Source organism: Nothobranchius furzeri, chromosome 18 (assembly GCF_043380555.1).
Source record: "Nothobranchius furzeri strain GRZ-AD chromosome 18, NfurGRZ-RIMD1, whole genome shotgun sequence".
In the NCBI taxonomy this organism is placed as follows: Eukaryota; Metazoa; Chordata; class Actinopteri; order Cyprinodontiformes; family Nothobranchiidae; genus Nothobranchius; species Nothobranchius furzeri.
In genome coordinates this window covers 22,310,201-22,323,583 of record NC_091758.1, presented here as the reverse complement: position 1 = coordinate 22,323,583, position 13,383 = coordinate 22,310,201, and the positions used below count along the sequence as shown (strand labels likewise).

At 41.7% G+C, this 13,383-nt stretch overlaps 1 protein-coding gene across 1 annotated transcript in view; it reads right to left on the bottom strand.

The window, feature by feature from the left end:
• ppp2r3a (protein phosphatase 2, regulatory subunit B'', alpha) overlaps positions 1–7,812 on the bottom strand; it is a 93,668-nt gene extending 85,856 nt beyond the window's left edge. The window contains exon 1 of the mRNA XM_015969632.3: positions 7,609–7,812. The gene's annotated coding sequence lies outside the window, so the exon portion shown is untranslated. The remainder of the gene's footprint in view (positions 1–7,608) is intronic.
• Between the last annotated feature and the right edge of the window lie 5,571 nt (positions 7,813–13,383).

Below are 13,383 nucleotides of genomic sequence, written 5' to 3'. Positions count from 1 at the left end.
CAGCCAGCAGCGTCACATGGAACATGAGACGACCACACACACACACACACACACACACACACACATACTGCAGGAAAAAGTTACTATGTCACAGGAAAAGAGTCTAACACAACAGTGCCCTGTGCTGCAGATGATGAGTAACATGCAGATCCAGTGTGTGAATGTAGTGCATGTGTCTGAACATGGGTGTGTCCTTGATTATGCGTTGCTCAACTATGGATAGGCAAGCACGGGGGTGCAAAGACATAAATCATGCTCTAAATCAATTAGAAAGCAGAAATGTGAGAGGTCCAGCATCCGTCAGTGGCCTGGCACTCAGTTTAATGTTCACTGGAATACAGAAACACACCACACCCATCTGAACAGACACACACCCGTCCAGACGTGGAGACAGACAGAATTCCAGAATGATGCAACTAAAAAGTTCCTAAAGGTTTATTTTAATAACAAATCAGGCAGGTCTCTGTATGGCGTTTCTACCTCCTGACTTCCTGTTACGTGTTGTATTGGTTTATCTCTCACTTCCACGGTGCACTTTCAGAAACCACTATTATAAACTAAATGTAAATGAGTAAAACTCTTAAGTCGCTTGATTTCCTTATATTTTTCTTCCAAGGAGACCGACTTCCTCACCAGCTTTGAAAGATGTCTTGAGAAATTGGCTTCCATTCTCTTCTTTTAAGCACTTCCATCTATAAATAGTGTTTTGCTGCAGCAAAGAGATTTCCAAACGGACTATTAGGTGGAGAATGGGAATAAAGTTGATGACTGACTAAACGATGATTCATGAGTCTGTTCATCGTTTGTCTACTGATGTTTCTCCCTTTTTTAGACATCCCTGCTCAGTCATTGTAAATCGTCCTTTAGCCCTGCAGCCATTTCTTTTGTTCTAATTATGAGAAGTCATGCTCGGTTTTCAATTAACCATTAGAGGCGGGAAATGGATTTCTTGCCTGTCAGGATGTTCTCCTTGGCCTTTTCGTAGATGTAACTCATGATTTTTGCACCGTGCTGCACATTAGTGGATCTGCTTTTTAGACTAATTAAGTACAGAAAAATGAGACTTGCAGTGCTGCAAAATCCTTACTGAAGCAGGTCATATTTCAAATGTTCTCTTTATCAAGAGAATTGAAACACCCGGATAAAAATATAAAACCTCTCATTGAGCATGCATATTTGTGTGTATGGTGAAAGTGGCCAGCTGGTCACTGCAGTCGATGCAACCATGCACCTGCACGAAAGAAAATAGTCAATACTGTAAACCGTGAAAAAATGTGTGTGCAAATTTGAACTGCATCGCTGATTTCTTTGATATTTGGGAGAACTTCTCTCTAAATGGCCTAATTTGTCTTGCGTTAGAAATAACCCTAGTTTCTCACGTTCACAGTTTCGCTACAAAGTGTCTTGATCGTGTCTCATTTTATTTGCAGTTTGGTTGCCAAGTAAAGAAGGGCTCAAGGTGGAAATTTCTCATATTCTAAATTTCAACAGCTCCAGAGCAGGCATCTGCACCTCACACATGGAAATTACACACCTACGCAAACTTTACAAACTTTAACTGAAACTAAAAAGCACCAAAAGCTTTTTCTGAAACAAATAACTCCCTCATACTCCAGAAACAGTGATCGAGTCACGTATGTTTATATGCCACAGAGTCACTAATTAAACCTGTGCTCCTACGTTTTCATACTTCCCATCCTTAAATATTTAATAGTGATGGACCGATATGAAATATTTTGGGCCGATACCGATATCCGGCCACTGTTATGGCCGATAACCAATATTCGCCGATACTGATATACTGACATGAATGCTTCTAAAATCAGCAGATTTTGTATAGAATGAAAGTTATTAAAGCTGAATTTACATTATTATGTACACACACCACACACACACTTCTGAGAGGACTACATTCACTGTCACATGACTTAACAATTAGCCCCACCCTCTGAAACAGGCAAACAAATGGAGACAAGATTGAAAAAATATCTGTTGTTAATATCGGCCCAGTTTTATTTATCGAACCGATACCGATATGTTAAAAAATTACTAACATTGGCCGACACCAAAATTGATGCCGATATATTGTCCATCCCTGATATTTAAAAGGACATTTTCCAACAAATGAAGCATGAAGAGATATTTTTGCAAACGCTTAAAAGCCAAACATCAAGTAGTAGTGACAGTTTGGACCAGGAGAATATTTATAAAACAAATATCAAACTGATTCTGTATCTTACACTGTTACAGCAAATAATGCAAATCTGTATAGAATTTGTTGTTTTTCTCTGTTGTGCTGATTTAAATAGACCTGATGTAAAAAAGAAAAAGAAAAAAAAATAGGATGCAGTAAGTCTACAGTTTGTGACTCAACCCACAGATCCAACCTCCATCTGTCTGCAGCCAACCGCCACAACCACAGTCATTACTCCCAGTCAACTCCAGTGGGAAACTGTTAGTAGGCATTTACCATTCTTCTACACCTATATGAGAAATGGATAAAACCCAGATTAATATCATCATCCATCAATAAACACACACACCCACACACAGAGAGATGGATGAGATACACACACGCGCGCGCGCAAAGCTTTGGAGACACAAGCACTCGTGAAAAGACGCACATGCTTGAGGGAATGTGAGGAAACCAAACAGGACTCCCACTCTGATGCCCATCCACCCACTGGTCCTCCCACTGAACATCTACTCAGAGAAATAAAAGGGCAAAAATGTACAAATACCTTTTAGGTTCTTGGATAACTTTACTGGGAAGAAGAAACTATTTTTTTATATAGCGCCTCCCAAGGTAAAAATCACGAAGAGCTTCACAAAAAAAAAGATAAAATGAAAAGGTAATTTTAAAAATATATAAAAATGGCGTAGCAGAATGAAAAGAAGGTAGTGAGGAAGAATAAACAGAAGGTCACGCAAAAGCCATCCTGAACAGGTGAGTTTTCACCACTGAGTCCACTGATCTCAGGCTCAGGGGGAGAGAGTTCCAGAGTCTGGGGGCCACAGCAGCAAATGATCTGTCACCTTTGGTCTTTAGCCTGGTGCTGCACAACCAGTAGGCTTTGATCACTGGACCTCAGGGACCTGCTGGGGGTGTAGGGACTAAGAAGATCACCAATGTAAGATGGTGCTTGTCCATGTAAGGCCCTATAGACCAGAACCAGGATCTTGAAATGAACCCTGAAGTTGACTGGCAGCCAGTGAAGCTGGAGGAGAAGCGGGGTGATGCGGGTTTGTTTGGAGGACTTGGTCAGAAGCCGAGCACAAGCGTTCTGAACCACCTGTAGACGGTTCAGGGAGGTTCTGCTCAGACACATGAAAAGAGAGTTACAGTAGTCTAAGTGTGAGGAGATGAAGGTGTGGATAACTGTCTCAAGTTCAGAGCGGGACAGAATGGGACTCAGCTTAGCAATCTTCCTGAGATGGAAGAAGGAAGAGTGAACAAGAGAACTGACATGAGAATCCAGGGTGAGAGCTGGGTCAAAGGTCACACCAAGATTCCTGACAGAAGGTTTGGTGTGAGAAGCAAGCTGACCAAGAGAGTCTCTGACTTTGGGAATCAGCTTGTCTGGGGCACAGATGAGGATCTCAGTCTTATCTTCATTCAGCTGTAGAAAGTTCCCAGCCATCCAGGTTTTAATAGAGTCTAAGCAGGTGTGTAACAGCTGCAGCTTAGACATCTCATGGGGCTTAAAGGAGATGTACAGTTGGATGTCATTTGCATAAATATGGTAGGAGGTTCCTTTAAATAAACTCAGCATGTGCTGGAGAGGTAGCAGATAATGGAGAAACAATACAGGCCCCAGCACAGTACCTTGAGGGACACCATAGGCAGTTTTACATATGGGCCAGGACAGACCAGGTAGGGTGGCGTCTGTCTGGGTCCCGTACCGGCAGGTGGGCAGGGCAAAAGACGAGCGGGAAAGTCTATGGAGAACCACTCCAGAGCAGTTCCTGATAGACCTACCCAGTCTCTCAGCCTATCCAGTAACAGGTGGTGCTCAATAGTTGAGAGGTTGAAAGAGGTCATGTTTCAGAACATCAGTGACCACATTCAGGGTTTGTTCTTGCATACCTAGAATTTTTAACCTGTTTAATAAATGCGGGGTACAAATCTGATGTCATAATAGTCATCGAGTCATTGTAGGCCTCTGGAACACACTTCCATGAGTCAAAAAGTGCAATCAGGAAGCAGCTTTAGGAAATGTTTGTTATTGAATAAATAGGGTTTTCTGTGTTATTCCAAAATGTTTTTGCATATTTTCTCATGATATTTTGTCTTCAACTCCAATATGCTTGATAAAGCCTTCAGATTTAACAGGCATGTGGAACGTGTTTAATACTTTACATTTCTCATCACACAGCCAAGCAGCCACAGATATAGAGCTTTTTGCACATTGCTTTTGCACCATGCTGTCTCCCCACTAACAGAGACTTCTCAGCATGCACAAGGGCCAGTCGCTACCTGCTGTGCCCACTTTTAGGGCTGGGCAGGATTTCTTCGTTCACATAATGAATTCTCATGTTGACACATCACCAAGGAAACCAACAAAACGGCGTGCTGTAACGCAACAATAGAGCTGTGAAAGGGAGAGTAGTCCATTTTTAATAGCAGGACTGGAGGTTTGAGCCTCACTTTAAACAAATAAAATCTACTTGTTCTTTATAAGCTTCAGTAATCTGCTACGCTTCGACTTCCTTGTATCACCTTCAGCTGTTACTTATGCATTTCGATAGTTCATTTCTTTATTTTACTGTAAATGTTTTCAGAAACTCTTTACAATATTTTACAGAAAAAAAGCGTAATCTTTGACAAATTTGAAAAATACGTCACAATGTGTTTCAAGCAGGCTGCTTTTGGGTCGTTTGGGCAGGTGGAACATGTATTAGTGACTGTTTACCTTTGTGTAAGAGGTACCTGGTAGTCTGTTCAGGTACAGATTTTTTTTAAAATCACTGGAGTTAAAAATGCATATTCAATATTTAAAAGTAAAGCAGATGATTTGAAAGTGAATAACTGTTTTTGTACACACAATGTACTTCTCTAATGTGTAATGTTTGCAGTGCAACAGTATTTACTCAATAGTGACACCTAGTGTTTAGAATAGGAACTGCCATTAGCGTTGCACATTTTGAGGGCTGGTATAAACAAATGTCATGAATCACTTGATCCATGTGACCAACACTCAAATATTTTTAAAGACTCAAGCTTGATACCAGAAGATTATTTTTTATTACTTCCACAATCCAGCTTCCAGTGACATGTTGGTCTCTTACTAGTTGTGTGTAGGTGATCCACTCATTTAATATTAGAACTGGAAAAAATACTTTTTATAACTAGAATATATTATTTTTACAGTGCTGCCATGACTTTCATGAACGAAATTGTGATGGTTGCCTTGGTAATCTGTAAATAAACAATTTTTTCCAAATGTTTCCTGATGAGATTTTGGAAATAAAACAACAAAATTGCAAATGACAACTTTTTGGTAAGAGCTTAAATATATCACGATTAAGAGTAAAACATGTTCAGAATACTCTATGGCACCCTTAGCAAGTCTCAAAGATGCATTTTTTCACATTTCAAATGCAGCTTTTCTTCTAAGTACTAGAAGTTACATGAAAAGTTATTCAAAAAGGTCGTTTTAGGAGTATAGTCATTTATCAAAAGGTCAAAGGAATCAAGGTGATAGCATAAGTCTGCATGTTATATAAAATGACGTGTAGTAGCAGGTGATGTAATATACACAATCATCCAGATTCCCCGCAATGCATGGAGAACACTCTTTGTGGTTTCCCAAAAGTCAGTGTGTTCATATAGGCTCAAGTTACAGCTGCATGACTCCTTAGTTTCTCCCTAACACACACACACACACACACACACACACACACACACACGCACGCACGCACGCGCACACACACACACACACACACACACACACTCGTCTTGCATTCTTGTGAGGACTGTCATTGACTCCAATTCATTTTAGTGACTGAATTATGCTTAACCATAACCATTACCATTACCAGCCTATTCCTAAACTAAAACTTCATTTACACCATACCGCTAAAACTAACGCACTCTGTAACATTGTACCAAAGGGAGGACCAGGCAAAATGTCCTCACTTTATAAGGGAAAATTTAGCCATTGTTCCTCAATTTTATTTAAAGACAGGTACACATACACACACACACACACACACACACACACACACACACACACACACACACACATCCCCAGCCAGCAGTGGTCAAACTAAGGAACACACACTTGCTCATCTATCATTTCACAGTTGCATCCACCGGACCAATCAGGGAGAAAATGAAGAAAAGCCAGACAACAAACACTTTTAAAATGCAGAGTTGTCTTAAATGCATGATGTTCAAAATGATTTCTGCAAAGAAAACAACTCCATGGAAAAAGAAGCTGAAAGAAATATGTAATCTGCAATGAAAATCCAAGTTCAGCTGTGATGAGACAATCAAATCCAGAAATAAAAATGCACACTTATCAGACTTAAGTGGATTGGATGGGACTGAAGGAAACACAATAATAAAGGGATACGCTGTCAGCATCCAGAAGGATAACATACTTTAACATCACTCCAGTATGCGCTGCTTAGAGATTTCAAACTAATGGTTAATGTGTGACATCAAGCGCCGACGTCATTATGGCTGACTGTTAGCAGAAGATGCATTAATGTGATTGGCTCCTAAAAGTGTGTTCTTGTGTGAGCTGCATCTATTTTAGGATAATTCCAAAGGGGAGAGACCCTGTGACTGACCCCCACCTCACAGGACCTGGCAGGATATCACCACACAGGAGGCCACTTACGTGCGCGCGCGCACGCACACACACACACACCTAGCAGCAGCAGCAAAAACCCACAAATACACACATCTTCTCCTATTTGCCACCGCTTCTAAATGTTTAATATGTCTCCTGCAGAGACTTTTTTATTTAAAGCAGTCCTGGAAAAATTAAATATTTATCTAGTCGTGCTGCTGGAGACTTTCTGAAAGCCTTCTCAGCCTGTTGATGCTGAACAAAAATGCACCTAAAATAGGCAGCTTGTGTGCTAATTAATAAAAAAATTAACATTTTTAAATGTCACATTTAAAGAATGTTCAAGTGATGTTTGTTTGCCATGAAGCTTTAAACGTGTGCAGGATTTATTAAATCGTTGTTATTGCGTATGTAGTGAAAGTTTTAACAAAACATGCATGCATTTATTCTAATTAGCGTTTAATTAATCAAAAAATCAAAATGTTTGGACCTTTTATCTTAAGTTTAAGGCAAAGGAACTCCTGCAGCTACTTTTAGCAAGCGTAGTCCCGGTTAAACCCTTCAATCTGTTGGAAACTACGCGTGAAATCTCCTAACTTCCTTTCACACAACTGGAGGATCCCCCCTTTGATGTGAAAGGGCACGCGCGCACATAAATACAAGCGTCGCGCGCGCAAAGACTTCAATAAACACCGATAAAAAAAAGAAAAGACCGGCGGGCAAAAACACTGCAGCTGACTGGTGCCTTTAACGCAGCCCGGGAACACGGTAATAAGACGAAAACCATCCTGCTGACACCAGTTCCTACCTCCCAGTCCACCGTTCACTCCTCCGGAAGAGTCCCAAAAAACTCGGTTCACGACGAGGATCCAAGTAGACTGCAGATTTACTAAACAGCTGCTTTTCGGTAACCGGGGAGCAACTGAGAGAGTACACGGTCTGCTTCAGCACGCCGCGGGTCCATGTGTGGAAGGTGTGTGTGTGGGTAGTGTGTGTGTGTGACAGCTTATAGAGAGAATGAGCAGAGAGAGGAGAGAACCGGGGAACTTAGGGGGAGTTCCCGTTAAGAGAGCAGCGGGGCGGGGGCTCCAGGAGCGTGACAGACGGGTCAACAGCTCGTCCCTGAACGCATCATGGGCTCCAAGAGAGGGATGCGTTCAGGCAGCAGTGTTTATTCTAATAAAAGATACCGTAGATCTAATGATAGATAGATAGATAGATAGATAGATAGATAGATAGATAGATAGATAGATAGATAGATAGATAGATAGATAGATAGATAGATAGATAGATAGATAGATAGATAGATAGATAGATAGATAGATAGATAGATAGATAGATAGATAGATAGATAGATGGATGGATGGATGGATGGATGGATGGATGGATGGATGGATGGATGGATGGATGGATGGATGGATGGATGGATGGATGGATGGATGGATGGATGGATGGATGGATGGATAGATAGATAGATAGATAGATAGATAGATAGATAGATAGATAGATAGATAGATAGATAGATAGATAGATAGATAGATGATAGATAGATAGATAGATAGACAGACAGACAGACAGACAGACAGACAGACAGACAGACAGACAGACAGACAGATAGATAGATAGATAGATAGATAGATAGATAGATAGATAGATAGATAGATAGATGATAGATAGAATTATTTTAGATTGATCAAATCCACAACAAGATGGATTTAACATAAGTTTGAAAACTGCAAAGTCTTATCATCAAGGGTGCAAACACTTTTCATACCTTTTTCATCATGCAGTCAAGTAAGCATTGATGCTTGGTGAACACCCCATGTGTATGACAAACACACATCCTTGTACACAAATGTGAGCTAATTGCACCTGTGCATATAGACTCTGTTACCTTTGAAGCGCTGAGAAGAACAAATGTCCCTTTGAGAGGATTTAGAGATCTAGATAGAAGTTCTGAAATGTAAATAGCATTTGTAGCACATGTGTGATCTTTTTGCTAATTTGCACCTGAGGTGATTCACAGTTGGTTTCTACACATGTGAAACACTTTGTGCTAAACTGAACATGCTAAACGTAACTACTTTGTTTACATAACTGGTGCAAAAATAATGTCGTGTACTAATTTAGTCATTGTTTCCAATCATGTGACCTACTTGTTAGCCTAGTGGGGGAAACGTTAAGCACTCATGGCCACCAGTAGAGGACAGTCGGTGGTACTGCAGGACAAATCGCTAGTTTTATTAAAATCCCTAAAAGCAACCACGTGGGCTGCATGGTGGCGCAGTTGTTAGCACTGTTACCTCGCAGCATGAAAGTTGCAGGTTCGAAACTCGGCTGTGGCCTTTTCTGCGTGGAGTTGTGTGTTCTCCCCATGCATGCGCGGGTTTCCTCCGGGTACTCCGGTTTCCCCCACAGACCACAACATGCCCTAGGTTATAAATTGTAAGTTGCTTTGGATAAAAGCGTCTCAAATAAATAAACATAAACATGTCTCAAGAATCAACCATACAGGATTTTAATATTGTCGTACTTCAAGAGGACCAACATGTTTCCATGTGGATTCTCTCAGCTGCCTTTTATACGGTCGATCATAAAATCCTCGTCTCATGCCTTGACAGACTTGTTTGTTTTGGTGGAACGGTCCTAAAATGGTTTGCTTCCTATCTGTCAGGCAGATGATTTTCAGTGACGCTCGTTCATTGCAGGCTCCACTATCTCGTGGTGTTCCCCTGGTGTCAGTCCTAGGTCCACTGCTCTTCTCGCTGAGTATGCTATCACTTGGAGTAATCGTGGCTTGGCATTGCTATGCTGATGACAATCAAATCTACTTGCCCACAAGTCTGGATTCAGTTACAGCCTTGATCATTTCCAGTTGTAGCTTTCTGATGACTTTTTGCTCCTCACCAAGGACGAGGCTGGATGTATAATTTTTACCCCTCCAAACCACCGTGGTGTTCACACACACCACACATTGGCTTCCAAAGGCAGTTTGTATGTCTGAAGTTATATTTTTAACTGTTGTTGTATCTCTTTGATCTCTTTGTTTCACCTTCAATCCTTCAGAAAAGCACTTTGGATACCTTCCAGGGTATTCAAAAGTGCTCTATAAAAAAACTTTGATCAACTGATTGATTTGTGCATCCAATAGCACCACAACAATCCAGCATCTAAGCTAAGCTAAAGACCTTTAAGCGATAGCAGGAAGGCAGAGGAGCGCATTTCCCAGAGGTTCTGATACACTTGAAAACTACAAATACTACAGATTTTGCTTGAAGCACTTTGAAATTTATGAGATTTGAGTTATTTTAGAAGGCTGTAAAAGGTCCTGACCTCACTCATCATCAGCTTGATTTACCTATGAGACTTTCTCCCTAATTCTCCAAACTGAAATCACTCTGTCTGCTGCAGGTAAGATCGTGACTTTATTTATGACTTTAAGTTCTTTGGGAAATAAATGTATGTTTATGTGGTTACTTTCCATATAGTGATTGATTATCATTACATTTGGGTCAAATAGTGCATTCCACATTTCTTCCTTTAAGAATAAATACTTCCTGTGGGAGCCTGCTAAAGATCTGCAGGTGCAATGTAGATAGTTTTTTTTCTCCACATCAGTAAAATCGTTTTATTATAGGACCTGAGCTCTAATGAGCAGCTTGGAGTCAATTATTTGGAGAAACTGCAGCCTAGACATAGTCATTACTGGAAATTATAACAAGTTTAGTTTGAATAAGATGTATGTTCTGGGTGCTTTTGAGTAGCCAGATAATAAAAATGCATTGTTTCCATCAAGTATATAAACACAATTCATTTAGAAGAACTGTAAGATTTCTGTGCTCAGAAGTGGTGTTTCTATGGAGACCAGGTGGTCAAACGTCAGCATCTACTGCAGAATACGATACCCTCCAGGCTTATAAATGTTGACAAGAACTTTTTCTTTGTTAGAGTGAGCTGACAGCAACATATAAACTAAAGTGTTAGTCTGAGAGTCCTCCCCAAAGAAGCTTTTCCTAAAATTCCTCTGTGTTGTGTTGACAGGAAGTGACAGAAATGCATGAGACATGACCCCTCTCTGACTCCGTGTCCTGCAACGAAGTCTTCTATCTCCATTGGAGGAGACGCTGACTGAGACTGCAGGCTCCACTTGGCTGTGACAAACCCTGTTTCAGCAGGCGGAGGAAAGCGTCTGAAATGGGGGTCCGTGGTTGTGTTGCAGGTGGTGTGAAGTTACCGTGCCGACCTGCTGATGGATGGTCTGCAGTGTTTTCTTACACAGACACACTCTCACACCTAAGATCTCCTCTATACCCTGCTGGAATGTATCTCCAATAACAACGTCAGCTCTCACAAGGTTCACATCACATGATAAGTATAGGCCCACTAAGTGTGTGTGTGTGTGTGTGTGTGTGTGTGTGTGTGTGTGTGTGTGTGTGTGTGTGTGTGTGTGTGTGAGTGTGTGCGCGCGTGCGCGCGTGTGCGCGTGTGTGCGTGTGTGCGTGTGTGTGTGTGATACTACCTTGTTCTTCCCACGGGAAAAAATAAAAAACAATTAATTAGAGGCAGAGTCTGCTGAGCATCTCAGGAAGAGTCAAAGACACAACAAGATATCAGCTGAACAGGAAAGGAGGCAATTTACCACCAATATGCACCTCGACCACCGTCTCCCTCGATCCTCCTGCATCACGTGAAACAAAACACATCCTGTGGATATAATCTGAGGGATCCACTGGACTGTGCACTGATGAAATCTCTAGGGATCGTTGGCTCGATTAAAGCATTAAAACGTAAATTTCGTGCCATCTCTGCTAAAAAGGAGATTTACTGCTCCACGAAGGGTAACAGAAGGTGGGTGTCAGTGAATTACCTAACGCACTACTGGATGGATTCAAGTGGGGCCATCAGAAACAAATTGTTTTACCAGCTGGGGTCATCTACAGCTAACTGACCAAAGCAAGCACAACAATGATCATAACTTGGTAATTTTTACAAAATTTTGAGTTAAAATTTGATGCTTCAAAAGATCATAACATCAAGTAAATGCAGTTTTTCAAGCAGTTGGAGCTGATGATTCATGTCCTTTATGTCTGTTAGCCAACAGCGATAGACATCTGCTCACATACAGATGTCAGTCACAGATCGTGCTCGTGCGTTTACGGACATACAAAGACAGGCGCTAAGTAGTTGGCCCTTCTTATAGACAAATAACTCTTTAATTGTTTATTTATTGAATTATATTTTTGTAAGATAAACAACTTGAGACATTGACAACTCTATGAGTTTTAGCTCCGTTTGCTGGCTAGAGGTGCACGTTCACGAATGAGAGATGTTGCTTCCAGCCATAATCATGGAAGTAAGGAGAGAGGCTTAAGATGCAATGGATCTTACTGCCTCTAGGTGGTGCCCTCTGAGAAAAAGTCCAGTTTTCTTCTTTAAGTGTAGTAATACTGCTAATCTCTAAGTCTTTGCAAAAGGTCACTTGAGGAGAGCAGCGGGGAGAAAAACTATCTTGACTAAGAATTGACTAAAAGGACACCACCGTTCTCGGGGAAGCTGCAGGACGAAGCTGAAACGGAGATGGAGGTGCAAAGGACAAAGAGAAAAAGACCATGGAAGTGCTGACACATCCTGACAGAAGGGAACAGGGTGTGTCACTCAGCACCTCACACACCAACATGGATGAACAACATGTGAGTGTCTTACATGAGGATCTGCACCTGGATCTGAGCTTCTGCTGAAAGCAACAGGCGCCACTAATGTGGCATCACATATTTAGGCAGGAGCACGAGGGTCACGCAGTCACACACACTCTGACTCACCGTGACTCAAATGTTTAAGCCTAAATCAGCCATTAGGCAGAGATCAGCTTATAATAAGGCTATTTCCACCTCCTTTGTCCACGCTATCGGCTCCCCTTTTACAGTTTAGAGTCTCTGTCTTTGTTTTGTTGTTTCCACAGTTAAAGAGGAAGAGTTTGATGACAGGGCCGCATGATACCAGCTGTCTTTTTCCACAGATAGACTCCCTCTTCCTGTCTTCCAGGCAGACTCTTCAGCTTGTGTAAAGATTTTCTGCAGCTTCTCTGCATTCCAAGGCCTTCTATTTCATCCCAGCTTTTAAACGTTCTCATCTTCTGTTGTTAATTTGCTGAAAGCCAACCACAGATTGAAATACAGATAAAACGGTTAACACTCGAGTAATTTGTGAGTCGATGTGCACATTAGAGGTGACAACCCCCCCCCCCCCCGTCACCATGTGTCTGAGCGTCCTCTCCGTTCACAGCCGACTGCATCCCACTCACCCTCTCACCGCAGCAACAGCTGTCTCATGTCAATGTCGCTCTGCAGCAGCTGAGGACGATGGGAGGGGTGCAAAAACCACGTTTAACAACCTCAGTTCTGGTTCAGGGGATGGGGGGTTTACCATAACATCAGGATCACATTTGGACCACTTATGGGACTGGACCGGGGCGTCGCCCAAGCATGGGAGGAAGTAGAACGTCATGAGCATGTGTGCGCGCGCGTGTGTGTGTGTGTGTGTGTGTGTGTGTGTGTGTGTGTGTGTGTGTGTGTGTGTGTGTGTG